This window comes from Emydura macquarii, unplaced genomic scaffold, assembly GCF_026122565.2.
Source record: "Emydura macquarii macquarii isolate MOO-44397 ecotype Brisbane River unplaced genomic scaffold, CSIRO-AGI_Emac_v2 contig_1644, whole genome shotgun sequence".
Classification (NCBI taxonomy): Eukaryota; Metazoa; Chordata; order Testudines; family Chelidae; genus Emydura; species Emydura macquarii.
In genome coordinates, this window is record NW_027131781.1 from 4812415 (window position 1) to 4838958 (window position 26544).

Consider the following 26544-nt stretch of genomic DNA (forward strand, 5'->3'; position numbering starts at 1 on the left):
ATTGCACAGTAAAGTGTCGTATGGTGAGTCCCACTGTAAACTTTGATGAAACAAGAATGGGCCACCTGGAAAACGGGCAACCTAGCAAAGGGTGGGCTGCTGCAGCTGTTACTCATGTGAGTGTTACTCTGACATCAACTGGACCACGCACAGGAGTGCGCATGACATTGGGAAGGCTTGCACAATCGGGGCCCAAAACTCTGTCCTTTGTTCACTTGTGCAACTTTGCTGGGTCACTGCGAGATGACCTCGTCTTAGGCTGACATTAGTAGTGTCACGTTCTCTCGCCGGCACCGCCCATCCACTCCAGCTGCTGTCATTTTGCACTGACACGCAGTAGCAGAAACCCCATCTTCAGCTCCTCTTGATTGTTTAAAGTTCTTAGACCCCAGCCACTGGAAACTGAGACCCAATTCTCAGCCAGCAGTTGGTGACTTGCCTAAGGACTGTGCCTGAAATTCCCAAGCTTATTCGTCTTGCCTAATGTTTCCTAAGATGTTGTACACTTTACTGAAGGGGCATTTAAATATTTCTCTTTTCTCTTTCAAGCCCGTTTCTCCCTTCAGTTCCTTTTCTGCCCCGCGGGGCAAACACTCAGAGTGGATCAAGCTGGGAAGGAAATGTGTTCACAAACAAAATTTGCAGTCACGTTGCTGATGTACATTTCTGAGACAGTGCAAAGATTTTTTTGCTTCCCAAGGAGAGAGACTGTCTGAGGTAATAACATGTTAGAGAAGTAAAATTAGATGTTGCTGAGAAGACTGATCTAGGAAACATTATTTGGCTGAGTTCAGCCAGGATTTTTTTCCTCTCGTTCCAATGTAAATATAACGTTCAGTAGGGGCGTAAAGAAGCCATTCCTAATTCAAGGGAATTTGATTTTAACGAGTGGTCAGCTTTCCACAGTGATAAAGAGGCAAGACAAGATTGTTCTTAGTACTTCATTGTATTCGTGAGGAGCTTCTCCCTTCCCATTAACCAATCCTAGTTCTCAAGGGCCAGAATCTAGGATGGGCCTGGGCTTGGAAGAGAACATTCCCCAGTGCTTCCCCCACCTCCCACAACAGGCAGCACAGCTCTTTGCTCTCCAAGCATTGTCCTCCTGCAGACGAAACATGCCTGGAAGGCTAATCTCTAGTGAGAAGGCAGTCACCACAGAAAGGCTGTTGACGAATTTGGAAAGAGCGACAAGCATGAGTCGAGGTCTGGAAAACCTGCCTTACAGTGAGAGGCTAAGGGCATGTCTAACACTGCAAAAACACGAAGCAATGGCGAACGCTTGGCTATGAAACCCGACAAGAATGTCTACCCTGCTATTTTCAGCCCCATAGTGAGAGCCCTGCAAACCCCAGTCAGCTGACCCAGGCTCAGACTTGCTGCCACAGAGTTTGGATTTTTGTTTGGTTTTTTTGCTGCTCAGTGGAGACAAACTCTAAATGAGCTCCGTCTATTTAGTTGATCCAAGGGAACGTTAAGAGGTTATTTGATTATGCTCTAAACCTACCAACATTGGGAAGAGATTTCAGGTAGTAGAGAGCTCTTTAATCTACTTAGCAAAAGCATCTTTGATGTCTAATCTACCTAACAAATGAGATCCAGTTGCTGGAAACTGAATTTATTTCTAGTCCAGTTTGTGTCTTAGGTAAAATTCAAACAATTAAATAACTATCTTTGAACAACTTACCTCAGGATGTAGTAGTTCCTCTGTCACCTGAAGTCCTTAAATCAATACTCACTATCTTACTTAATATGCTCTGGCTCAACCAGAAGTTCAAGACTTGATGTGGGAATATCTGGGTTAGGTTCTATGGTCTAGGCTCGTGTTATGCAGGTGGTCAGACTGGATGATCACATTGGTTCTTCTGCCCTTAAAAATCTATGACTCTCTGAAGAGACTGCTATTAGCCAGTCCGCGTGCCACCTCCCACAATGGTGGACTGAAAACCACAGCACAGGGGGGGAAACAAAATGGTTTTCAGTGTTAGCGGCCTTCGTTTCAGTGTTAGCGGCCTTCATTTACAACGAACCTTAACGTGTGGTACACACTCACTCTGCAACCGGGAGATTCACGGCAACTAACCGCAAAAAGAGTGCCCTGCTGTGCTGTTCTGTCTGGGTCTGTTTGCAATATCAGGGTCAGACTATATGTTTCTTAGATACTTTAGCACGAATGACAAAATGGATGGCAAAAACATTCCTGAGGTGCAACATTAATAGGTAAACTTGCAATGACAAATCACCAAGGGACCCAGCACTTGGATAGGCATGGTATATTAGAATTGGATGTGCATCCTAGAACTCACCAGCAACCCTACAACAACAAACCGCTGTGTGCAATGTTACAAGAATGTGAAACATTTCAACAAATGTTTAAACAAAGGTCAGCCCACATGTGGCCTGGGAACTGTTCATTGTGGCTAGTCTACAGTTGCAACTCAATTGTCAAGCTGTACACCATTTCAAATTTCAACTAAAAAAGGTGCTTCTCTTTTTCCCCCTCCCTTTTAAAACTAACTCTCCTGCACAACTGCTGTCCTGCATCAGATGGCATCGGTTCTGCTCCCTGACAAGATGGTGACATGAGCAATTCCAGCATGAGCCTTCAAGAGGTACCTAACACCATCACTACGGAGGCTTTCGCCATCGTGTAAGTCAGAAGTAGCCACTTCACAAAAACATGGATCTTTCAAAAACAATCCGCTCCACGTGCAGATTTCGCCCTCCCTGAAGTGGTACCAAATTTACTGCAGTGCAAGCTGGAGCGGGGAAATTAAGTGACGTTGAGCTGATGACCTCCTTTGCACGCAAACAAGAAAACCGGGACGTGGGTTACGGATCTCCCTTGAGTCAATTCCATTTTAATGATTTCCTTTGAAGCAGATCCCCGTTATTTTGACAGAGGTAATAATACAAGTTTGCACCAATCAATCATATTCAAACATGCCGTGCAGCTGAAGTGCAGTAGCAGCAAAACATACTTTAAATGGAAACAATTAGTGGTTGACAAACACCAGGTAAAAACAAACAGGAGATGGTATCACTTTAAACAGCTCCCTTGATCTGATCACTGCTACTCTTTAGTAGCTCATGTGAGGTCTGCTAAAGGTTACAGCCGAACTGGAATGCCTACTTTAAAGATTTTTCTTTACTCTCTCTCAATATGGGAAGCTCAGAACAGCTCATTTATTTTAAGAGTGCCTTGAATTCCTCTTAACTATCAACTTCTAGGCAAGAATTCAACGCGAACATTCAGGATCAGAAGCGAAATCCTAGTTCAAGAGTCTCCCGATACATTTGTATATTCATAGTGAAAGCCCACAAAATAATACCTCCTCTTATCCACAGATCTCAAAGTATTATAGAGCAGGAGTATCATCTCCATGTTAGAGACAGGGGCACGGAAAAGGGAAGTTTTTTTTCCAAGGTCACCAAGCGGACAGTTGTAGAGCTGCAAACTAAATACAAGTCTCCTAAGGCCCAGTCCAGTGCTATATCCACTAGGCCACATTGCCTCTCCTTCAAAGAAAAGCCTGATCCTATTAGGTGCTAAGTCCCATTGACTTCAAGGACCTGGCCTAAGGGAAGAGTATGGGCAGGAAAAGATCCATTGGCTAAGGTCAAAAATGCCAAATCAAATTGTGCCCTCAGACATAGCTCCCCTTGACTTCAATGGAAGGGTGTACGTGTCTGAAGCAGTCATGTCCACGAAGTTGCTGTTTACTAACGTCCCTTTCCCCTCATAACCAGGCTTGGAAGAATTAGATTTTTAATTGATAAGTATTGATAAACGTTGATTTCACCATACACACACAAACGGATGAAAAAATATTTCCATTGATAACCAGTGAAATTTACAGGTAGGCAAAGAAAGAACGTTGCTTGAGAAATTGTTAGAGCTTGATGGAAGGGTTTTTACTTTGTACATTCTGACATGTGATGTTGACGATATGTCTTAACGGTTACAAAGTTTTAACTTTTGAACCTCAACATATACGGTCTTTTAAATAATTGTCTGACCCTCCCATTGTCTGATAACAAAATAGCTTTAAAATGATCAATTATCCTTCAAAATCATAAATAAAGTAAAAATCTAATTCTACCAAGCCTACTTATATAGCAGCTCTCATTTGTGGATTTCAAAGTGCTTTAGAAGGCGGAATAGAGCAGAGACTGAAATGAAGATTAGCAACCCCTTCTTTTGCCTAGAGAAGGTCACCCCGAGGCAGACACACGACACCTACATAGGCCGAGTGGGGAAACCTGAAATGCTGCTTCTGATATTGTAGAACATCGGTCTCCAGGGTTGACAATCTAGCTCTGATTTTCCAGATAGATGGGGAGGAAAGAGCAAGAGGCGAAACCTTACAGCAGTTCACACTATGTCCATGTTCCAGATAATTGTGAACTCTCCAACTGCTGGGTTACTGAGAAGGAGGAGAAGGGGTCGGGGAGGAAATAGAACCCTAAGAAATGTGAAAGGAAATCTCATCGGACAAAAGTGATCTAATCTGGTCTGACAGCAACTCCAGACAATTGTGATCAATCCCTTGAAGGCTGAGGGGGCAGGAGCTAAAATCTGAAATGAGCTGGCACAGCCCCCTTCTTCCCCCAAAAGGTGGGTTACCATCTGGTGAGTGTAGTCATTGGAAGGTGCAATGGATGGATGAGAGCACTGGCAAATCTAAGACTAGAGTTTGATTTGCGTCTCTAAAACCACATGCACAAAGATAGTGTATGTGTTTTATCTTTTGTCTTCCTCTTTTGCCTGATTGAACTCAATGTTAATGTTTTTACTGTAATTTTGTCCTAACATTGTCCATCTAAATCAGAGCAAAATTTGTGAGTTGAATGAAAAACATGTTCAAAACAGAAAAGGTTTAAGGAATCATCTTAGTCCTTTGGAATATGGCAAAGGGAAGACAAACCTCATGCTGCAATTTTTCAAAGCAAGAGGTGTGGCCATATTTCTTGAACTGTCCCCTTTTCAGCTTCAAATGTGGAAAAGATTAGTGGCCAAATCCAGTTTTCACACAGGCCCTTTCCTCCTAATCATGTTTTTTCCACTGAGTCCTAACATTTAGTGCAGAAGAAAGCTTAATCTGATTTTGTTTGGTTTTCCCTCCACTAGTATCTTACACTGAGGAAATTAAATAAAGTATCCTTTCATATAGTTGTCAAAACAAGGAAGTCAGTTATATTTTTTCTATTCTTTTATTATTTCTCTTCCAAGTCGTCATTTTCCTTTTGGATTCACTTTGATCTAATTCAGAGTCAGGATTCTTTAGATGTATCAAACCGGTTCTACGGTTTCTTTTTTGATTGGTAACAAAGACAAACTTCAGATAAGCCTGTAAGTGAACACTGTCTGCTTCAGTCATGAGCACAGGGACAAACTGTTCTAATTTACAGTGATGACGTTTCAAAGGTAACGCCACAGAAAAAGGGAAAAAGCCACCATCAGGGTAAAAAGGGAGAACTCTGACTTCAGTGCAGATGCGTCTGCTTATGCGTCAGCATGTGGATCATCATCCATGTGTGTCAGCATATGGATCCCATAGTGTTACTTTGGATTTTATACCGCGTAACAGAACAGAATTCATCTGGTCGTCCATCTCCTAGTGGAGGAGTTGTGGATAATGCTACCCTAATCCGTGGTGTAGGACAGACATTGCGATAGCCTCCACGTGGCATTAGACCCAAACAATTAGCACAGACACAGCCCAGGAGATTCCAACGAACATGCTTACGCAAAGACCACTCGGATGTACCATATCCCGATTCAGTGAGTAGCTTTCCTGGGGTGGCCTTAAGGCACAGCCGACTCTAACTAGACATACAGCTCTACATTGCTAGTGCATAAGCAAGCTTTGGTCTGAAATAATCACAAATTAGGGACAAGAATGTCATCAGCAAAGCTTTTGGGGGGGGAGAAGAGACATTTGAGAACAGAATATACTTCTCTTCACTTCTCAACTCATGCTGAAATTTCCTCTTTTTATTTCAAACTCCAAGGCTGGATGAATCGGGCCTTCCTAGTGGGGCTAATGTAACATTCCTAGCACCATATATTAAACCAAGTTCTACATGCAAGCACGGCCCTAGAAGCAACTCTCTGCTCTGTGCTATGCTTACTTCTGCCAAAGGCAAACTCATGGTTAGAGGCGAGATATGTTAGTCAATTCCTCTGTCTCTTATAAAGGGACATGCTCACTTTCTGAGGTGAAAGGTTCTGTACACTAGCATGTTTCTCCAGTACCAAAGATGCACTGGCTGCACACATCTTTCACTGCACCTCACACATGAAAAAAGTCAGGTTGCCCACAGGTATCGCTCATGCATTTGATTTAATTTGAAGCCTCCAGCTATTGCTGGGGACAGAACTGTGCTACATTATTTCTTCGACAGCAGTAAAAGGATTGGACATTTGTTGTTTTTCAATCCGTCTTGAGGTCGCTATTCTCTTAGACAGTCAGGTTTCTCACAACCGTAAGCAGTGTCAAAGGAAACTTCCACTGCGTTCACCCTACAGGTAAACAAACAACCCATGAACGCTCCTCTCCCAAAGGAAAAAATACCAGCTTTTGTGAAATCCTAGATTTCCCTGCATTGCAGCCATTTAAAACGATTAATCCGAGTGGCTCACTGTTTAAAAGCCTAGCACACGGACAGCTGTTAGACTTGAGAATCCTGCTGGCTCCTACCATCTGCAGTGTATCTATATTCAGAGTTTTAATCTCGCCCAGTTTTATAAAAGAATAATAATCTGTTAAACCAATTGCAAAGTCAACAACCATACACTCTAGTGACAAGTTCCTGGGAACAGATCAGACCAGAATAATTTTAGATAAAACTCTTAATAGAAATGATAGCATGTATCAAGAAGTTGATAGATCTGTATATTTTGCATATTTGTGCATGCAAATATATAATTTTGCATATATGCTTTATGATTTCTTGAACGCGTTATGAAATTAATTTGTTTTCTTTCTTTCAATATTTGTGAGAGCTGCCATATCTAACAATCAGTTCCACAACTGGGTGTGGTACAGTACAGAAAAAGGTACACAAAAATATGACTCTTTCCACTGACCACTCTATCATTTCATCTGTGAAGCCTACAGCATACAGCCACTGATTATACATCTGGAGAAACCCTGGCCTATATTTGCAAACATGACAAATGATTGCAGGTATCTCAATTTTGGGCTGTCCAACTTGAGACCCTTTTAAAGGCATGGTTTTTCTGGAAGCACTGACCAACGACACCCTCTGAAAATCAAGTCGCTTGGCATTTGAACCTGGGCACCCAAGAAACGAGGCACCCCATCAGTCTTTTTTGAAAATGTATGCCTCCATCTTTCTGTGAGTAACTTGTCCACATGAGAAAGCTGCACCAAGTTTAGTTACACTGGTGCAAACCCTCCCTTCCCCCTTTGTGCTGAAACGGATTTACGCTCATGCAAGGAGATTGCACCTGTTCAGCTAAAACAATTTGTTTGTACAGCACCAAGCACAATGGAGTCCTGGTCCATGACTAGGGCTCCTAGACAGCATGGTAAAAATAAACTAATTTAATTAAATCAGTGCAAATTTCTTATGTAGAAAGGGCCTACAACGGTCTTTGGGATTTATTACTGGAAGAGAGAAGACAGCTGTAGGATTCATTTCCAGTGTGGTTTCTAATGTTTAAGAAATGCTTCCACATTTGATATTGTATGGCATATGCACAGCACATACCCTTCCATGTGCACATATATTTTTCCAATGGTGACCACCAGCCAGAATCCTTCCTGAGGTTACTTTTTTGACTGCACAGTCTTTGAAGAGCTATGAGTGCTGAGCAGAAGGGTAGTTTGGGGAATAACCTCCTGGAGTGGAGTCACTTTTGACTGAGTAAAATGCCACAGAAAACTCACATCACATACAAGGTAAATGCCACTCCTAAGCCTGTTTCCATTAAAGTTAATGAGAGTTTTGCCAGTGCATATTGGAGGATAAGGTCTCACATCAATTTTGGAAGCAGCTTCCAGTCTCCCCTAGGATTGTTTCCTACAGTTCATTTGTATTGTAAGTCTGAAGCAATGAAATTAGCATAGCATATCAATCTTTTAGTCCACAGCAATTACAGTAATTTGGGATAATTTGGGCTGTATGGGCACACTTTAAAGGGACTGAGTTGACATGGCAACGATCTGCAACACACCTAGGCTCAGTGTTCAGTCTGCCAGCTCAGACTCTTTAGGAATTATTCACTGTGAAAAACCGTAATGCCAGTAGGCCCAGAAAACCGCATTTCTAAATAAAAACCACTCATCCCCTCCCCGACTTTCTAAATTAACATCCTGGAAAGGTTTTTAAAAACAAAAATTTTAAAAAGACAAAACAAAACACTGATTTGAGATAGAAGGGGGGTGGTTTTTTTGGTTTTAACTCAGACATTTTTTATTTCAAATTCAGTTGCTCCCCATGCACAAAGCTAATCTTCAGCTCAAAGTGCATTTTTTAGGAGGCATTATAAGCCTTCCAAAGAGAGATTTTGTACTGGAAATACTGACAAATAGCACCCTATCATGCCACTAGAGTTCACTTAACAGCAGAGCTGCAAACCATTGTACATGGCAGGGCGGAGCACGGTACAGAGAAAACAAGGAGGCTGTGATTTTGGTCCCATTTGCCAAAAAAGTAAAATTGCTTCGCTAGTTGGCATGACAGTCTTTCTGTATAAACAAACCTTGGTTTAAATGTTCCATTTAAATGTTATGTAAACAGTTTCCAAGAGAAACAACATTTTCAGCACTGATTATCTCTGACTCGCTTTGCACATGTGTACGAGCTTGTAAGAACTACAGAGTTGCATGTTTAAAACATATACTGGCCCCTATTTATCCACTGCAACTCTATTGGTTTCAGTGGGCTTAACTCCTGGGATGAATTTGGTCCAAGAGTAAAGCTTTTAGAAGGAACTTTTTACAGCATGGCAATATCAGCCAAAGTCATTGGTCGTCAAGGACCACTGTGTGCCACAAAAATTATAATAGTTTTAACTTTAATTAGAATGAATCAATTAAAATCTTATTGCTCAGCAGAGGTTATACACTAACTCTCAATAAAACGCGAAGATATTTATCATGGTCATGTAGGATACCTGACTGTCAACCAAGAGTGATGGCTGATAGTGACTGTATCAAAACGTTGATAGCATTAGCTAGTTCCAGATACTGTCGGAGTTTCCCAGCAGCTCTGTTAATGGATCTCAGACATAACCTATAATGCTCTGCTGCTCTAATTCGGAGTAGAGACAAAAATCCCAAACCACGCACAACTTGCCTGGTTTATGGATTTATTATAAACTTAAAACCCAGGTTCTTCCAGAAGTGGCTGAACATTCAATTTCAAAATGCACCTAAACTCAGCCTCTGCCTCATGTTCCCAAGAGAGCCAGATTTTTCTTCAGGATTAGACCAAGTTTTTTTGGATGTGCTGAAGCATTTCGTGTCTCATCTATGTTCCCTTCTAAAGTCACATGGAATAAGTCATCCTCTCCCTTGTTGGCTGAGCCCACCCTCTGTGCTTTGCAGAGCCAGACGAAGAACTATCACTTGCTTTCTCAGAGATGTTGTGCTTTTTGCTGAGCCCCTGACCCAGCCTTGGAAAGAACATTTTATCCTAGTCATTGTGTTGGACTAGCATCCTGCAGTGTAGGTTTGCGGTTATTTTTAATTCTATCACTTAGTGGAAACCAACTAATATTCATATTTAGCTTCATTACAGCAGATATTACCGTTCTGGCTTTGCAAATTAAAAGTTCCCTGGCTGTAAGTCCAGGCTCAGCCAGTGTCCCCAAACACAGCAGCCACCAGATCCATAAACCTAGCTGTTGTTGCTATGGCTGTATATAGCAGGGACAAACCATACCTACAAAGCAGTTCTTGTCGGCTGGCACCCAACGCTACCTGCTTTGACCACCCTGCCCATCCAACACCCCTGCATGGCGTCCTCCTAATTACTTAACACTTCAAGTCGCCTTTTTGAAGAAGCGATTGCAGGTGACATTGCGCTCGGTACATCCTGTGGCAAAATGGTCCCAGACCATGGAGAACAACCCAGGCAGAGCTTTATCGTGGTGACCAGTTGGATCAAGATCTGCACTTAGCTACTCCTCTTTTCCATGGTCCCCACAACCTTCCACCCTTCTCCTTCCGCACTTCCCCCGCACCATCCTCCTCCTCCACTCTTGGCATTAATGGGTGAGGTTGACACGTTCTCTCATGAGCTTGGCTCTCTGTGATCTCTAAAATGGCTTCTCTTTCTCATTATTAAACCTGCACAGCCAGTTTCCCTGCCAGTCGTAGTGAATTTACTTGAGGAAAGCGCACACACACTTGAAGCGTGCATGCAGATTTGTCGGGTGAGATTTAGACATGGGGGAAATGTGTTTGAACCCCAACTTTATTGATTTTTATGGCCAGTGAAATGATTTTGACACAGAAAATTCACCTGCCCATTTCAAATCAAACAGCATCGGGGTCCTACTGCTCTATTTAGGACCCTAGGTCTACTGAGGCCATCTAAAAGCTCTGATTTTGATACAAACCCTAGGTTCCATTAAAGAAGGGCCCCAAGTAAACAACTCTGGCTCTAGATTTCATCATCTAGTGTTCCAGTGGGACTTGGGTTGTGTTTTCATTTTGGGCTCATCTGTGCTTTCAACGGAGTTTCAACTTTGGGTTTTGAAGTTTAGAACATCCAGGTTTCAACCATCCGTAGCTCTGAGCCAAGCTTTTCCCAGTCATATTGAACCGTTCGGGTTCTCGGTCACCTAAGCTAGGATGAAGCTTTCAAACCTCATTTCATTTGCTGCCAAACGCAGATGGGAACTCTCTCGGAGACAGAAGACTAATGTTCTAAGTCAGTAACACCTCTGAGCTTCCACCAACTCCGGCAGGTTACCATTTAACTAAGGGGGAGAATCTGACTGATCACACATAAAATGGAAAACCAAAAAAGTTAACATCTCTTCAGATTCTACATCTGGACCTCTTTGGTAATCTAGTAAATCTTATACATTTATGGAACACGGTGGTGCTTAGCAGACACCCTAGGATAACGCTTAGAGAATGCATATAGCAACGCTGGGACTCTAATCACAAGCAGCACTTTTATCTTGCAGGAGTTTATGAAAAATTATGTGAGGAAGAGCGTAAAAGGTCTTGGCATGCTAATTTATAAAACAAGTTAAACTGTAAAAATAGCGATGGGGCAAGCGAAGCTGTGAAACATTATTGTTGGCTCGTCGACATTTCAATCTAGCTACAAAACGCACATGCCTTTTTCACCCTGATTTGTATTGCTCATCAGTCATTTAATTAAGACGAGGGGTCAGATTGGGCCAGTTTACATCAGCTCTATAAACTGGCTGCTTGTTTGGTGATTGTCTTATGATCCAGCATCCAAACTTTCACTCACAGAAAACTTAATTCTCAAGCTTTTATTAAGTTGTGAACATTTTGAATCACATTTTGAAGGTTAACAGATGCAGAGACGTTTGCCTGAATCTACAAGCAGCCTGGGGGTGGGGGGGTAGAGGATCCAATTCTCCACGGTATATAGTCTGCTTTTTTCCAATCACTTCAGCGCAAAATAGATATGCCCCCCAGTAGAAGTGGCCACTTGGGAATTCCCTTTGTCTACTGAGACACTCAGGTGGCAGACGGCCACCATACAAGTTCTTACACCATACACCCACCCAGCTGCTAATGAAGGGGATAAGTCCTCTGGCTTCTTGCTGAGGAGGAAGGATCCTGTGATGAAGGAATACAACTGGAAATCAGAAGACCTGGTTCTATTCTTGATTCTACCACATTGTGTGAACTTAATTTCTCTGCGCCTACATTTCCTTAGCTGTAAAATGGGATAACACTTATCTCACAGGATTGTGCATCTTAAATCATTGTTTGTAAAGCACTTTGGGATATTCAAATGGAAGGGTGAAGTATCATATTACCAGAGGACTGGAGGCAGATACCCTTCTTTAGGGTGTGTAGAACCTTACTTCAGGAATAGTCTAACTGAAATCAATGAGATCACGAGAGGAGTCAAGTACCACCGAGTCTCGGTCAGGGCACCAGACATCATAGTCAGCAGTTCAAAACTACCCCAAACTCTTCCCTCAACTCTTACATTGCTTGATTAACCCTAATTCAATTTCCAAGGCCCATTCAACCTCTGGCTCTTCAGCTGAGCCTGCCCAAGGCAGCATCAGTAACGACAATGGTTTTCATGGAGTTGTGTCTCAACTTCTATTGAGAGGAGAGCAGAAGGACAAAACCATAGCTAAGCACCAATCAGATAAGCAATCGCTCGAGCAGGGCTTTGAGAGCTGTTGTGAAATGGGAACACTTTTCAGTTTCCAAACTATCTGTATTTGCCTAGTGAGCTAAACCACCATATCCTGTTTGTAAATGGAAGGATCAACAGGATTTCAAGACAAGCACTACCACAGTCCAAGAGCCTTATCACAGAACCGTATTCTTGTGTTTAACATTCCTGCCTCTAACGAATACAATGCCCCTCTTAATGCTTAATTAACCTCCACCAGGGAAGACCACACAGCAAAGGTGATTAGCACAGATGATTATACGTTTCACAAATACTATTCCCAAAGGTACCACTTACCAGACTGACTAAGGATGGTCTTCATGCCCGTTTTTGGATTCATCTTAGCATATTTTATATGCATTACCCACATTTCATTTCGCAATCGATGGGTATCAGACAACGTCTTTGGGTCCCATTTACCTGTTGGATTTAAAGATTGAAATATGAATTTAACCCCATTGGATATGTAGCACTTATCAGCAAATTAGTTTTTCAGATACATTGTCAAAGATATTTTCTCCGTGTCTCTGTTGTTTTATAGCCTGCATCATGTGCCAATGTTGAAAATCATTTAGTCCATGCCCCAAACGCCTGTCAGCACCGTGTAGCATATTTAAATACTGGATATAAAAACAACATTTAGTGTACAAACAGATCTTGTTCGCTAAATTTACAAGGTACTGATTTCACACAAGACCATATTGGTAGGAAAGAGATCCACCATTGCTAAAGAGATCAATTACAGGTTGGTAATTTGCAAGATATTAAGACAACTCTGACAATGTATTTAACAATTATATATGAAAGTTATCTAACAAACATGACAGAAAATAGATTTATCCTGAAAAACAACCAAATGGGTGTCACAAAAGTACAGTACTTTCAAGGGCAACCTTGGCGTCTAATTCTGCGCTTGTAACTGATTGCACCTGCAGAAGTGGGTACACAAACATTACACCCCAGCAAGCCATTTGCATAGAAACTGGGGAGTTGTGTGACAAACACTGAGCTTGCCTGTGCAAATGAGCGCACAGTGTGCACCCACCATTGGTTGGGCACATTAACACTCATGCAAAAACAGAAAACCACCTGGAAGCCTGGCTGAAATTTGGTCTTAATGTTGTCTTTGCAACAAGGCATGTGTGACAGCTGTCAAAAAAATCACTGGCCCTCTCTAGTGTCACACTTGCAACTCCTTGTTAGAGACATGCTTTGAGACATATTTTTAGTGTATTTCACGATTTGCACATGCAGATTCATTGTTTAGTCATAGCAATACAGCATATGATAATCAGCCCCACAGACAGCATTTATGTTATGCTATAAAACTAGTGAGTTTGTATCTTCATTCGATGTTCTGTACTAACATGTACTAGCCCATGATACATGACATTCATAGTAGCAGCACCCAAACTTATCAGAGCATTTCCAGCAGCAAAACTATAGCTAAAGCAGGGAAGGGAAAGGAATGGCTGGTTTTGAAGGCAGTAGCTGTGCGAAGTATTGCTTGGAGTGACAGGAAAACTATGAAGACAGATTATAATGCCTAAAGCCAAATGTTGAAGGCATTATTTCCATATAGAGGTGACTTTACTATCTCAAGGCACACTTCATGATACAACGATAGAAAAAAAACACGCCCAACTTGTTTTATTACATGTTTCTGAGGGTTTCCCCCAAATAAAACCCTGCAAAAAAGTCTTCACTTCTTGCATTTCAATGGCTATCTTGTCTGGCACAGAACATTATCACTGCAGTTGAGGAGGAGCTGGCTAGGTGGGCAAATGAACAGCTAAGGAAGTCCAAAGAGCCTGGGTAACCTGCTCCCAGTCTGGCAGGAAACCAGCCTGTCAGCGAGCCAGCCTGCCGTCCATGGAAAGTTTTGACAGAAGAGACATTCCTGCACAATTGTATTAGAGTTTTCTGGTGGAAAGCTGCTCCGTCAGAAAACTTTTTGACTAGCTGTAGTCATCATCTTGTCTAGATGCCTCTGCAGCCACATGAAGAATGAAGAAAAGTACACCTGCAGAGTGACTCACTACATTTACCTTCTAACTGAGTCAAGGACACTCTTCGGGGAAAAACACCTGATCAATCACTTCACTCACCAGGCTTTTCAGGTGCACAGTAGCCACTGCCAGTAACTTAGACACCGATAACATAAGGCGGTTGTGCTAGCATGTGTTTGACAGAGCAACGATGCAAATGTTATGGCCTGCTGCTTTCTTTCTTCTGAAGTAGCACTGGAGAGACCAGGAGTCACAAGAACATATGAAGGTTAAGAGTGAGTCTTATCCTCTCCATGCCTAAATCTAGTTAGTCTTCATTAGAGTTACAAACATTTATATCAAAGTGAGACTAGACCTCTCCAGCCTTGCGTGGAAAAAAAAAAAAAAAGTCCCTAAAGTCAAGAAAGTAAAAATGTACCAAACAACTTCCACCTACCAGGATACAAGCAAGAGAAAAGAGAAATTCCAAAATGGAACCTTGGGGGAAAAGGAGTGAGCGGAAAAGGAATCGGAAATCATGAGTCAAATTCTCTGCTTGTGTAGGCTTGTGAAGACTCCTACATCTTGATTCTTATCTCACTTGAACTGCCGCATGTTAGTGTAACTTCAATGCCTTCAAAGTTACAAAGGATCAACATCATAACTGGTCACTCCAAAACCACAGCCAAGACCTGATGTCATTTATCTTGACTAGTTCCTCAGGAGCACGGGATATTGAGAGAGGACACTGCAACAGGCAGTGTTCAATTAGTTGCTAAGACTCTCCACAGTCTCATTTGGGATCGTTCCTCAGCTTCCACTTGGTCCGACTGTCACCAGCCTTTACCACCACGGCTCTTGCTTGATTTAGAGCCCACCTGTGTTTTTGTTCGAGGTCAATGAAGAGTTGTTCTGCACAGTACTCTGCAGTTGAACAACACAGTGAGAGGCTGGTTGCACAAAATGTTTTGCGATCTGCTCCCCATTTTGCATCAACCAGTTTCTGCAGTACCCAATTCCTGGAGTTTACTTTTTCAGGTTCTTGACGTGCTCTTTGAATGTCAGTGTTCTGTCTATCATGACCCCAGGTACACTGGATATTTCAGGTGAAGGTGCACACTTGGGAGGCTTTCTAGGTTCGCATTTAGGGACCATGTGCAATAGTATGTTCCAAGTACACTCTGGAAACCTATTAAAATGTGTAGTAATTGTTCATTAGATAGACCATGGGAGCCAGCTGCCTTTTCACATTTCAGGGTTTGCATGGTTATTGCCAGCTCCTCCATATTGAGCTACTCATTGTGGAATTTGAGGAGAGAGTCAAGTTCGTGTTTCATTCTGTGCTTTGCCGCCCAGATAGAACACCTGGCATCTCCTAGGGATGTGCTTTTGGGCAGCCTTCCACCTCAGAGAGAAGTTCTCTGTAGTGCTCATGTGTCAGAGCAATACTACATGTGGAGTCCTCCAATTCCAATGTAAAGCTTTCCCAGTCAGCCTTTCAGAAGTTGAATCTTGGGTGGTACTTGGTTTTCCTGGGTTGTACTGCAGCCTTTTGCTGTCACATTCCCTGGTCTGTGTGCTGTGATCTGGGGATCACCACCATGACCTCCCTTCTGAAGTTGCCTGCATTTTCAGAGGTGATAAAGGCTAGGTCAGGATTGCACCCCTTGTTCCATTGGGCACTTTGGAAGATACATTTGTCCTTGAAGTCGTAGAGCAAGGTCACGTCATTTGTTGACACCCACTTCTCAACATCTTCTGTATGGTCATCACTGTTGGGGTGTCCCCAGATGCTGCTGTGATTGTTGAAGTCACCTAAGGCATGACAGTTTTTCTGACATAGGAAAGACAGTTGGCAATGCAAACTATTCACCTAGTGGCTTGTAAACAGAAACTACTGCTGCATGGCCAAGTACAGCCATGGTAAATTCCATTATACCATGGTGTTTCACAGCAGTGTTTTTCACCAGTCTTATCACGTCATAGATGTTGCTTTTGCTGTTGGCAGCAATATGTGCTCCAGGGAATTTTGGTGCTGTTTGTCTGTCTCTTGCAAGCACATAACATCTGTTTTCATGTCAGATAGAACATCAGCCTTCTCTGCAAAGAATCCCTCCCCCTTGAAACGGACGATTTAAAGTGCCATCTTAGGCTGAGGCCCTGACAGGGGCAGTTTATGTTGACATTTGAGTGTCTTCTATTGCTATCTTGGTGCTCATTGTCAGCTTTGGTCTCTCCCATGATTAATTGGGATGGGAGATTAACAACTGGTCTGACAACAGAAACAGACCTCTGGATATCAGTCTTGTCTCATGGTCATAGCCAGGTCAGCTATCTACCCCTTGGGGTGTTCTGAGAATTAGTTAACTGATGTGCAACCAATTAATTGTTTATAAACATCAAGACAAAGGTTGCTATACACTTATTACTGCACATGCAATATATTAGGAGATTTGTCCTTAATTTAGAATGACTGATCGATGTAATTGTGCCTACTTTCACTATGACTTAATCACTGTGGCATCTGATATGCATAGGAATAGACTGCACAGCTCTTACTACTGCTAGTGAGCATTTGAACAGTCCCCCAATGGGTGTGTAAATGTTCACGAAAATGAGTTCAGTTACTCAGCATCAGCTAGACTGTGAAACCTGATCTATTTGGAAGACAGAGCTAAGGCTAAAATGCAAGAATGAAATGCTGTATGCGCAGTACTGTACCAACAGCGTATGCATGAGTCTGCACAAATGCCATCCTGAAACAAAAATTCCCTCGCACCATCACTCCCTCCCAGAGCCAAGACACAGGGCTTGGTTAACATAAGAACATAAAAATGGCCATGGGGGAATCAGCCCAATGGTCCATCTAGCCCAGAATCCTGTCTTCCGACATTGGCCAGTGCCAGATGCTTCGAAGGGAATGAACAGAACAGAGCAATTATCGAGTAATCCACCCTGTCATCCAAGCCCAGCTTCTGGCAGTCGGAGGTTTAGGGACACCCAGAGCATGAGGCTGCATCCCTGACCATCTTGGTTAATAGCCACTCATGGACCTAGCCTCCATGAACGTATCTAATTATTTTTTAAACCCACTTATACGTTTGGACTTCACAACATTCCCAGCAACAAGTTCAATGGGTTGATTGTGTGTGGTGTGAAGAAGTACTTCCTTATGCTTGTTTTAAACCTGTTGCCTATTAATTTCATTGGGTGATCCTGGTTTGTGTGTTAAACACCACTTCCCTTTTCACTTTTTCTACACCGTTCGTAATTTTATAGATTATATCCCACCACCACCTCATCATCTCTTTTGTAAGATAAACAGTGCCCATCTTTTTAATCTCTCCTCCTGTGGAAGCTCTTCCATACCCCTCATCATTTTTGTTGCCCTCCTCTTTACTTCTTCCAGTTTTAATAGGTCTTTTTGGAGATGGGGTGACCAGAACTGCATATGGTGTTCAAGGTGTGAGTATACCATTAATTTATATAGTCGGATTATGTTATTTCTGTTTTATTATCTATCCCTTTCCTCATGGTTCTTTTTTGACTGCTGATGCACATTGAGAAGGTGTTTTCAGAAAACTATCCATAAGGACGGAGATCTTTCTTGAGTAGAATCAGCTAATTTAGACCCCATCACTTTGGAAAACATCATTCCAACTATACATACAATGAACTTTACTAGGTATTTAAAATTGAATTTCATCTGCTATTTTGTTACCCAGTCTCCTAGTTTTGTGAGACCCTTTTGTAACTCTTCTCAGTCAGCTTTGGACTTAACTGAGTAATTTTGTATTGTCTGTAAATTTTCCACCTCACTGTTTACTCCTTTTCCAGATCATTTCTGAATATGTTGAACAGCTCAGGTCCCAGTACAGATCCTGGTACTGGTCTAGTGTAAATCAGGAGTAATTCCACCAAAATCATCGGAATCACATCCTTGTAAAAGCCTGTGAAGTTAGGATCCATTGGATCCAGAGCCAATGCCTGAAAAACTGAATCCAGCCTCAACAATAGAGGCAGTTTGGTTCCAAACATGTCAAGAAATAGATGATTGTGTTCTATCCAATTAATCCTTCTCGCTGCTGGATAGCTGTGGACTCTGCGGAAGCATCACTTGCTAGGCCAGAGAGCGCAGCCAGTCTGAGCCTTCCTCTCTGCACAGGTAACTTCATATATTCTCAGCTGGTAGCCTACAGATTGAGCACAAGCCGGTTGGTAAATGCTGGGAAGTGTTAGAGGTGAATGGAATGCTGGCTTAGTCACACGTACAGCATTTCTCATTTAGCAATCACTGAAGAGAAGAAAGTTCCTCAGGTAAATATCAATTAATATCTAATGAATTATTCTTCACATTGCTCTTAATACATTCATCTTACATTTCCATAAATGCAGTAGCATCAGTTTTTCCAGCCTGAAAACTTCGCCATGTAACAAACATTTCATTTCAACAGCATGCTAAGTAAGTGCAAAGGGTCACAGGAGCTTAAAAGATGACATCATTCACTTTACCATTAATCCTGTGTTGAATATTATCCAGGAGAGAGTAATTTTTAATGAGGCCCTGGTTCGTCTTGTTTAAACTTGCACATACCTGGGCTGCTTTTAGGCCTGAACCCACAGAAAAGAAAATAATACAACTTGGCTTGAATGCAAACCAGAGAAGTGCTAATAGTGCTAAATCCACCTTCTTTTATCTTTGCGTTTACTCAGTAGTACAGAGTAAATATAAGAAAATGGAGATTGTTACATTAAGGCACACCTAATAATAGTACAACATTCTTAGTGCCAATTAACTCAACTGTTTCAACACTGCAAATCAGTCACAGTGCACTTCAGATAATATAACGGAGGGCAGCAGTAAAAAAGTAAGTACAACGCAATCAATAGTTATAAGTGCGATCAATTTCAACGAGCAATACCAGCAGAGAGTTTATAATAGCAACACACACAGCGCCTTTGTTCTGAGGATCTTCAGGGGTTTTACCAATACTTAAACAAATCTCAACAACCAAGTGAGGTTATTAAATATTGGGGCCACAAATGTGGGGTCCTTAAGATTAGGCCTGCCAGTTCATATTTAAGCACCTAAAATATAAATTTTGGAGCTTAACTTTAGGTTCTCACATTTTAAACTTTTTGTAAAACAGAAATAGACCAAGAGATAAAACAAGGTGCAGGGGAATGAAATAGCTGGCCAAAGTTTGCACATTGAGTTAATGGAAGAAGGAGGAGTCCCAAACCCATTTCTTCTCCACCATGTGTGTTTCAAGACAGCTGCATTAACCTGGAGCTTGAGGCTTACTCATTCAAGCAGCCCTATTCATGTCAGTGGCCATTCATGTGAACAAGGGATTGGAATCTGGCCCATAGAAAGGATCAATTCATAAACACTTGGAGTTTGCAGAATAGTACAGATTTTTCTACTGTACTGGGAAAGATTTTTTGGTTGGCATATGGAGTGGCTTGGGCTAGTGCAAGTCTCGAACCTATTTTATGAGCGGTTATAGAATGGTGCCCGGGTGATGTTTACAGAAAAGCATTTCATATTAAAAGGAAATGATCAGATTGGTAGAAAAGGTGGCGGGGTTCTTGGGTTTTGTTTTCCACAACCTTCTAGAGGACAGCTAGACGCTGTGCAGAGGCTCCATTGAGGCTCTAAAGTTCCCGATGATCTTTTAAAGGTTGGAATGTGATTTTCTGACTACATAGGCAAATCATTGCAAAACATCTTAGGCCCGTGCTAAGAAGTGGACCCTAGAAAAACAAGGGAGAGTGATTGGGAATCTCAGAGTTTATATCACCCGGGAGATTTACTGTGCTTGAGCCCCAATAACTTGACATTTCTGCAGTGTGACGCAGGAATAGGTTACAATTATTTTTAAACATCTCTCTTACAGTAGCTGCTAGACACCTCAACCCAGGTTATTCTAGGCACCGCACAACCCCAGAGTAACTGACAACCCCCTCCCACTAGAACTTGTCTAAAAGACAAGATACAAGACATGAATGAGAAACAATTGGACCCGGCAGGAAGAATGGCTGAGGTAACAAAATAACAGGGCACTTTAGGACACAGTGTGCATAGCTCTTAACCAATCAGCAGCCGTGATCAAATCCTGGGCCCAATTCTGCAAACTCTTACTAATGTTAAATTCAATGGGGTAACGCCTGGCAGTAAGCTGCAAGCGTTTGCAGGATCTTGTCCAATTCAACTAGGGCCTGATCCGAAGCCCACTGACGTCACCAACTTCAGCACGCTTTGGCCCAGGTGCCTTGTGAGTTCTGACATTTTGTTAATATTTAGTGCCTAACATGCTCGCAGCCCTGAATCGCTAAGTAATTCTCAAGCCCTGTGGGAGGAAGGCAGGTAAGTGTTATCCCCTTTGCACAGATAGGGGAAACGAAGCAGAAAGGCAAAGTGATTTGTCCAACATCACACAAATTAGCAGCAGAGCCAAGGTGAGAACCCAGGACTTTCTGACAGTCATCTCTCCAGACCACATTGCCTCTTGGAAGAAATGCACCCACTGCCCAGTCAGCTATCCTTCCTGATGTAGGGTACTTCTTACCTCAAATAATCTTATCGAGTTCAATGAAACTACTCGGGTAAGCACTAAACTCAGCTAAGTGTGGCAGAACCTTGCCCTTGCAAACTGCCTGCAAGCAGGCTAAGCTTTACTTGAATGTATCTGCCACTGGAAATTATTCACCTGTAAATAATTCTCACCCATAGACTGGTGTGAGCAGTTCGTTGGGAGTGTTCCGAGCTACGTTGGTCAGCTTTGCTGGGAAACACAAGTCCCATGCTATTGTTTCCGCTCATTGATTGGATAAGGCTTCACTCAAAGAATCAGGTTGCCAGGGTGAACACTGACAAGTTCAAACTTTGCTGTTCCTGAATATGCTAAATATTCACTGCATACATTACTGACACTGGGCTCGTTTGCTAGAAATTCTGAAGAAAGTGAATATACCAAAGGATGAAGGTCAGCTGAAGTGAATTCAACTTCTCATTCTAGTAAATATTTGCTTAAACAAATGTTTTGGAGAGATTTGCCCAGTCAGGATGGAGCAAGAACTTCAGTATTAGGCCTTTAGACAACATTACTCCGTCAAAACCCATACACCCATTCAGACATACAAACCTCGCACCGCAAATGCACAGACTTAACTGATCTCTGAAGTTTGCAACATTCAGATAGATTAATATTTATTCATCCTAAAGCATAACCCTTGTGGCAGACTCCCCAAACTCAGTGAGGAAAAAAAGAACTATAGAAAAGGCATGGTAAACCCACAGTTGATAAGCAAACAGACTCTAAAGACTGAATAGATTACAACATGGAACAGAATTAAAAAGTGAGCTTTTAATTTTCGTGGTCCAAGTTAACTCATCAAGTTAAGTTATTTTAGAGATGGAAGGTATGATCTTCATTTCTAAATATATGCAGAGGCCCATCCAGGGGGAGGGAACTCAGACCTCCAAAATCAACAGGCAATTCTGTTTTCAGGGAAAGAAAAGCCCTAGGGACCTTTAAAACTGTTTGAAAATTCTTTATGGCAGGGATGGGAGGCTTTGTAGTCATCATGAATTGTATAAACCTAAATTTCAGCTCTGACCCTAAATGCAAAAACTTTCAAGGTGAAGAATAACTTCACAAGCAAAACAGGACTTCAGTTCAAGCAAGCCATGGAGAGGGTTCCTTATTCAGCAAGCTCACAGTAATATTAGTGCAGCAATGCAAAAAGAGTAAAACCATGTACGATGGTATATTAGCTATACTTCTGTTGGATTATTTTGTGTGTGTGCTTGAAGATAGTTTGACTTGCAGTCTTCCTTTTAAACTTCAAAATACTAGACAACATCATTAGCTGTCCAAAGGACCTACACTATTTCCACTGTGGAAAGGGGCAAAAACGATCAATGACTTCAATGAGAGTAGGATCAAGGCCTAACGTAGGGGCCAAAAGATTGCTTCGTTCGTGTAAATCAGCATAGGGCCATCAAAGTCAAGTGAAGCCAGGATTATAATTGGATTGATTAAATACTGGAAGATACTGGACAGATAGGAATGAAATTTTTTCGCAGGGAAATGTTTTGTCAATGGACAATTGCTTTTGGATTAATTTGTGAACGTTTCCATTTTCATCAAGACATGGGGGTTTCTACTGAAAAAACCTCAAAAAGCTGAACTTCTTTGGGTTTGAAGTTTTCAGTTTTTCAGGTGAAGAATCTCAAAGAAAAGCAATAATCAATACTATTTTTTATTTTTGTTGAAACTATTTAAGGGGAAAAATTCATTTCCGAGCCATCCCTGTGACTGCATCAGGTTAGGATGAGTTTTGGCTTAAGTTTAAAATGAATTTAAAAGTTTGATCTCAGACTTTTAAAAATATGAATACAAATTATAAAAGCAATTCAATCCATATTATGGATTAAACCACCACATTTGATGTTATAAAAAGAAAAAACATTGTTCAGATGGGAAGATAAAACTTCTGAACAGTTAAATAGTTTTACACTGGCACTCACATAACTAGACAAGGAGAATTTTGCCAAATAGTTGCTTTTATTAATGCATAGCATATTCTCTCTACGGTATAGCCCACATGAGCCAAGTTTCACCCTGAAGCTAATGTTTACAGCCTAGTTATAAATCGTTGGAAATGCAAACTTATAATTCTAAGGAATGCAGATCCGTTCTTGGAACAATGCAAATGTTGTCCATATGAAGAGCTACGGCCTGATGACCTATAGACAATACAAATGGGTTTATTTGGAATAGCACTTAGGGGGACGGTTTTGCTAATAAAACAACATTTGAATAAGTGTCAAGAAGTTTACAATAAAGTCATAACAAAGTCAATCTGAGTCATTTTAAAAACCACTTTCCCTAGTGCAAAAACCATCTTGCTAATGTTCATCTTCAGAAAGAACCTACCAATTGCTGTTCATCTTAAACATATGCAATCTATGCCAATTACAACAGTCATTCTTTCCAACAGCATTTTATCAGCATCCTTTAGCAAGCTGACAAGAACTGCCACAATCTCATTTGGTAACAGGTGACCTCACACTATACTGAATGATGATTATTACTTAATATTTATAGTAGAGTCACCCCCAGGAATTCCAGTTAGGGTTGGGCTTTCATTGCACTGAAGACTGCACAAACACATGAAGGAAGATATAGTCCCTGTCCCAAATAGCTTGTAACCCAAGACAATGGTTACATCTTCATTGTACAGATGTGGCAGGACTGGAAGTGTTTGGAATAAAAGATCTGTTTGCTTATATTGATAATAGTCAGAAAAGTTTATGGAGGGCACTTTTTTCCCCAGGCATTATAGGTCATCCATAAACTTATAGCCACCCACCCAGGTATGGATGTATTAGAGAGAAGACCGCCCTTTCTCCCCGTACATGGAGCAGGCATAGTCTGCTTGTCATGACTCACAGATCTTGAACCTGAGTCCACAAGATTCACAGGAGCCACTATGCTCTAACCTGCCAACTAGCGGCATAGCTTAACTGGGACCCATGAAGCCCAACCCCAGTGTGAGGTGCTGTCCCTGAGGTTTGATTGGTGGAGTCCCTGGTGCTCGCTTACATAAGGCCAATCAGCCAGCCACTCTGGAACAGGAAGCTGCTCAGATTGAGCTCCACCCTCCTCTGGACTGTGTGCCTTGATTTCCTAGCATCTGACTTGTGGTTCCCGACCTCCAGTTTGTCTCCTAACTCTGACCTCCTGGTACCCTGACCCAGCCAACTTGACTCTAATCCTCTGACTGCAGACTCTGGCTCCAGCCACGCACAACCCGGCTGGGACACTGCCTTCCAGCACAATGGTGCACGGGGCCTCTTAGCACCACCTAGAGCACTGACCAGATCTGGAAGGAGCATTCCTGGACCACAGATGGATATGGCCACTAGCCAATTACCTTACTTAACTCCTGAGTAGCAGGGTGGCTGTTCCTGGGGGCGTGCTTACGATACCTTTTTTAAATTGTAGCAAGACCCCACTCTGTACTATAATTCCCCCAGCACCTAGAAAACAGAAGACCACGGGCTGCCCAGCACTTGCACCTCCAGCGAAGCATCTTCCACACTCCCCCATAACAGCTTGTGTAAAATGAGCCCAGCGTGTTTCAATTGTTTTGGTAACAATGGTATTTTAAATACAAGTATATTGGATTTGGATCAGGGAATTTGGGCTTATGCTGGAGCCAATTATTGTATTTCAGCTTCCTACGACGAGAGAAACACGTCGCCTTACTCCAGCTGCCAAGCTCACTCTCTAGACCTGGCACTCCCAACCCAAGCGGAGCCTTAGACCCTTCTGTGTTGGACATTAACCCTCAACAGTTGTTGGCTATAGCTACTCACAAACGTGAGCTCCCTTCAGCTGGTTTGACATCAAAGCTGTTGCTGATCTGAAATCTAGACCAGTCTTTAAAGAAGCATTAGTGCCTAATAAGAACTACAGAAGAGCACCCCTTTCTCTTAAGAGGACTGAATTTTGAGGGAAGGTGGTCTATAGGGTTAACATAACACAGAAAACTTCTTGACCCAAATTTTTTTCTTAAAGGTAGATTTTGGTGATTCATTAAATACCAAGAAAAGTATCAAGAAAACATTAACAGCAAAGTATATTCCTTAGGGGTGCAAAGAATAAAACTGATTCACTGCCATAAACATATCATTGTGCGATCTGACAAATCTGAAAAGGGGAAGTGTGGCCCTTTGAATAGCAAACAATTAGAGTTTGCAAAGATCTGCTTTTTGTTTCTACTGGTTTTCTTGAATCAGGTCTTTGGTTGTGTTTATTCACCCAAGGTTTAGGGTTTTGTTACTAGTACTTTAGAATGTAAATCTTTGCCTAAGTAACCCTTTACTTGTATACAAGACACAGAACACATTTGGCTCTGGTATAAGCTGGCCCAGTCCCCAATGACTTTAATGGAAATTGGACCAGCTTACTCCAGGGATGAATGTGATCTGTGCAGTATCAGTAACATATACCCTATGTTTATGTTATGTTAATGTCTCATACAGTTCACAAGTCTTTATACTTGTAAATATACCACAGTGCCATATTTCTGTGTCCTGTGGAAAGAATTCTAAATTTACAATGGAAAATAGGTCTTCAAAGGACATTAAACACTGGGTCAGATGAATACAGGACAAACTACACAAGGTTAATTCAGCGTCACCTCACCTAATTTATATGCAATGTATAACATGAGAAACATCAGCCACATGAATATGCCAAAGACTTCATGGATGCTTAGGAAGATGCAACTGCAGCATGGGCCAAAGTGGCAGCTATCAGGTTTAAACAATAGAAAAGAAAAGAAAAGAAAAAAAAAAACCTAATCTAGCCAGAGCTTTTCATCTAAAAAATAGAGTTTATGGTAAGTTGTTACTTCATATGTGATAGCAACTGGATAAATTAACTGATGTGCCTCTCTTGGTATCGCTGTTTTATTAGAAGATGAGCTATTAGAACAAGTCTTGTACATAACATGACCTGGCTAAGACAGTGAATGCTACTGAGTACAAGCTCTCTTTTGTTAAGAACCAGCCTTATTTAGCTAACACACAACATTGAAAGCATGTCCCATTGCTGCTTAGTTGAAAAAAGTGAAAAGAGTAGGTTTAAAGGTCCCCCCCATCAGACTCGATCTGCTTAGTAATGAACGGAACAGTAATACCAGAAAGGTTCTAAAATGAAAATGTCACTTCAGTTAGTGAGATCCAGTTGGCAGGAAAAGAGAAATTCTGACCTAGTGGTTTGTTTTCTGCATCTTCAGTTGAGTTCTTCAGAAGAGATAGGCGGTGCCTGGGCTTAGATGCCTGAGAGGCAGTCAGATATTCAGCCACGGCTTGCAGTACTAGATTCGCAGAGACTCATTTGCTGTGTTAACAGTGTATTAATAGCAACCACCTTTTCGACACTGCAGCAGGGCCATGATTTTGTGCAAACTGAACCGATGCAGCTAGGCGGATGGCTACTGAAAACAAAGATTTGGGAACTGAAGATGGAGAAAACAAAGGAGCAGGCAAGAATTCCTGTTCCACCCTCTTTGGAAATGACAGGATTCCATGAGATTCTGTTTGCCACAAAACCTAAGGGAGGGGAAAGGAAACGGATTGAGAGCTCTGAACAGCTCT

General features: G+C 41.9%; 1 long non-coding RNA gene across 2 annotated transcripts in view; it reads right to left on the minus strand.

The window, feature by feature from the left end:
- Positions 1-6237: 6237 nt before the first annotated feature.
- LOC137158303 (uncharacterized) overlaps positions 6238-26544 on the minus strand; it is a 46304-nt gene continuing 25997 nt past the window's right edge. For both annotated transcript variants that reach the window (XR_010921355.1, XR_010921356.1), the window contains exons 2-3: positions 12676-12798; positions 6238-6523 (exon numbers count right to left, since the gene is read on the minus strand). This is a non-coding gene — a long non-coding RNA (uncharacterized lncRNA). The remainder of the gene's footprint in view (positions 6524-12675; positions 12799-26544) is intronic.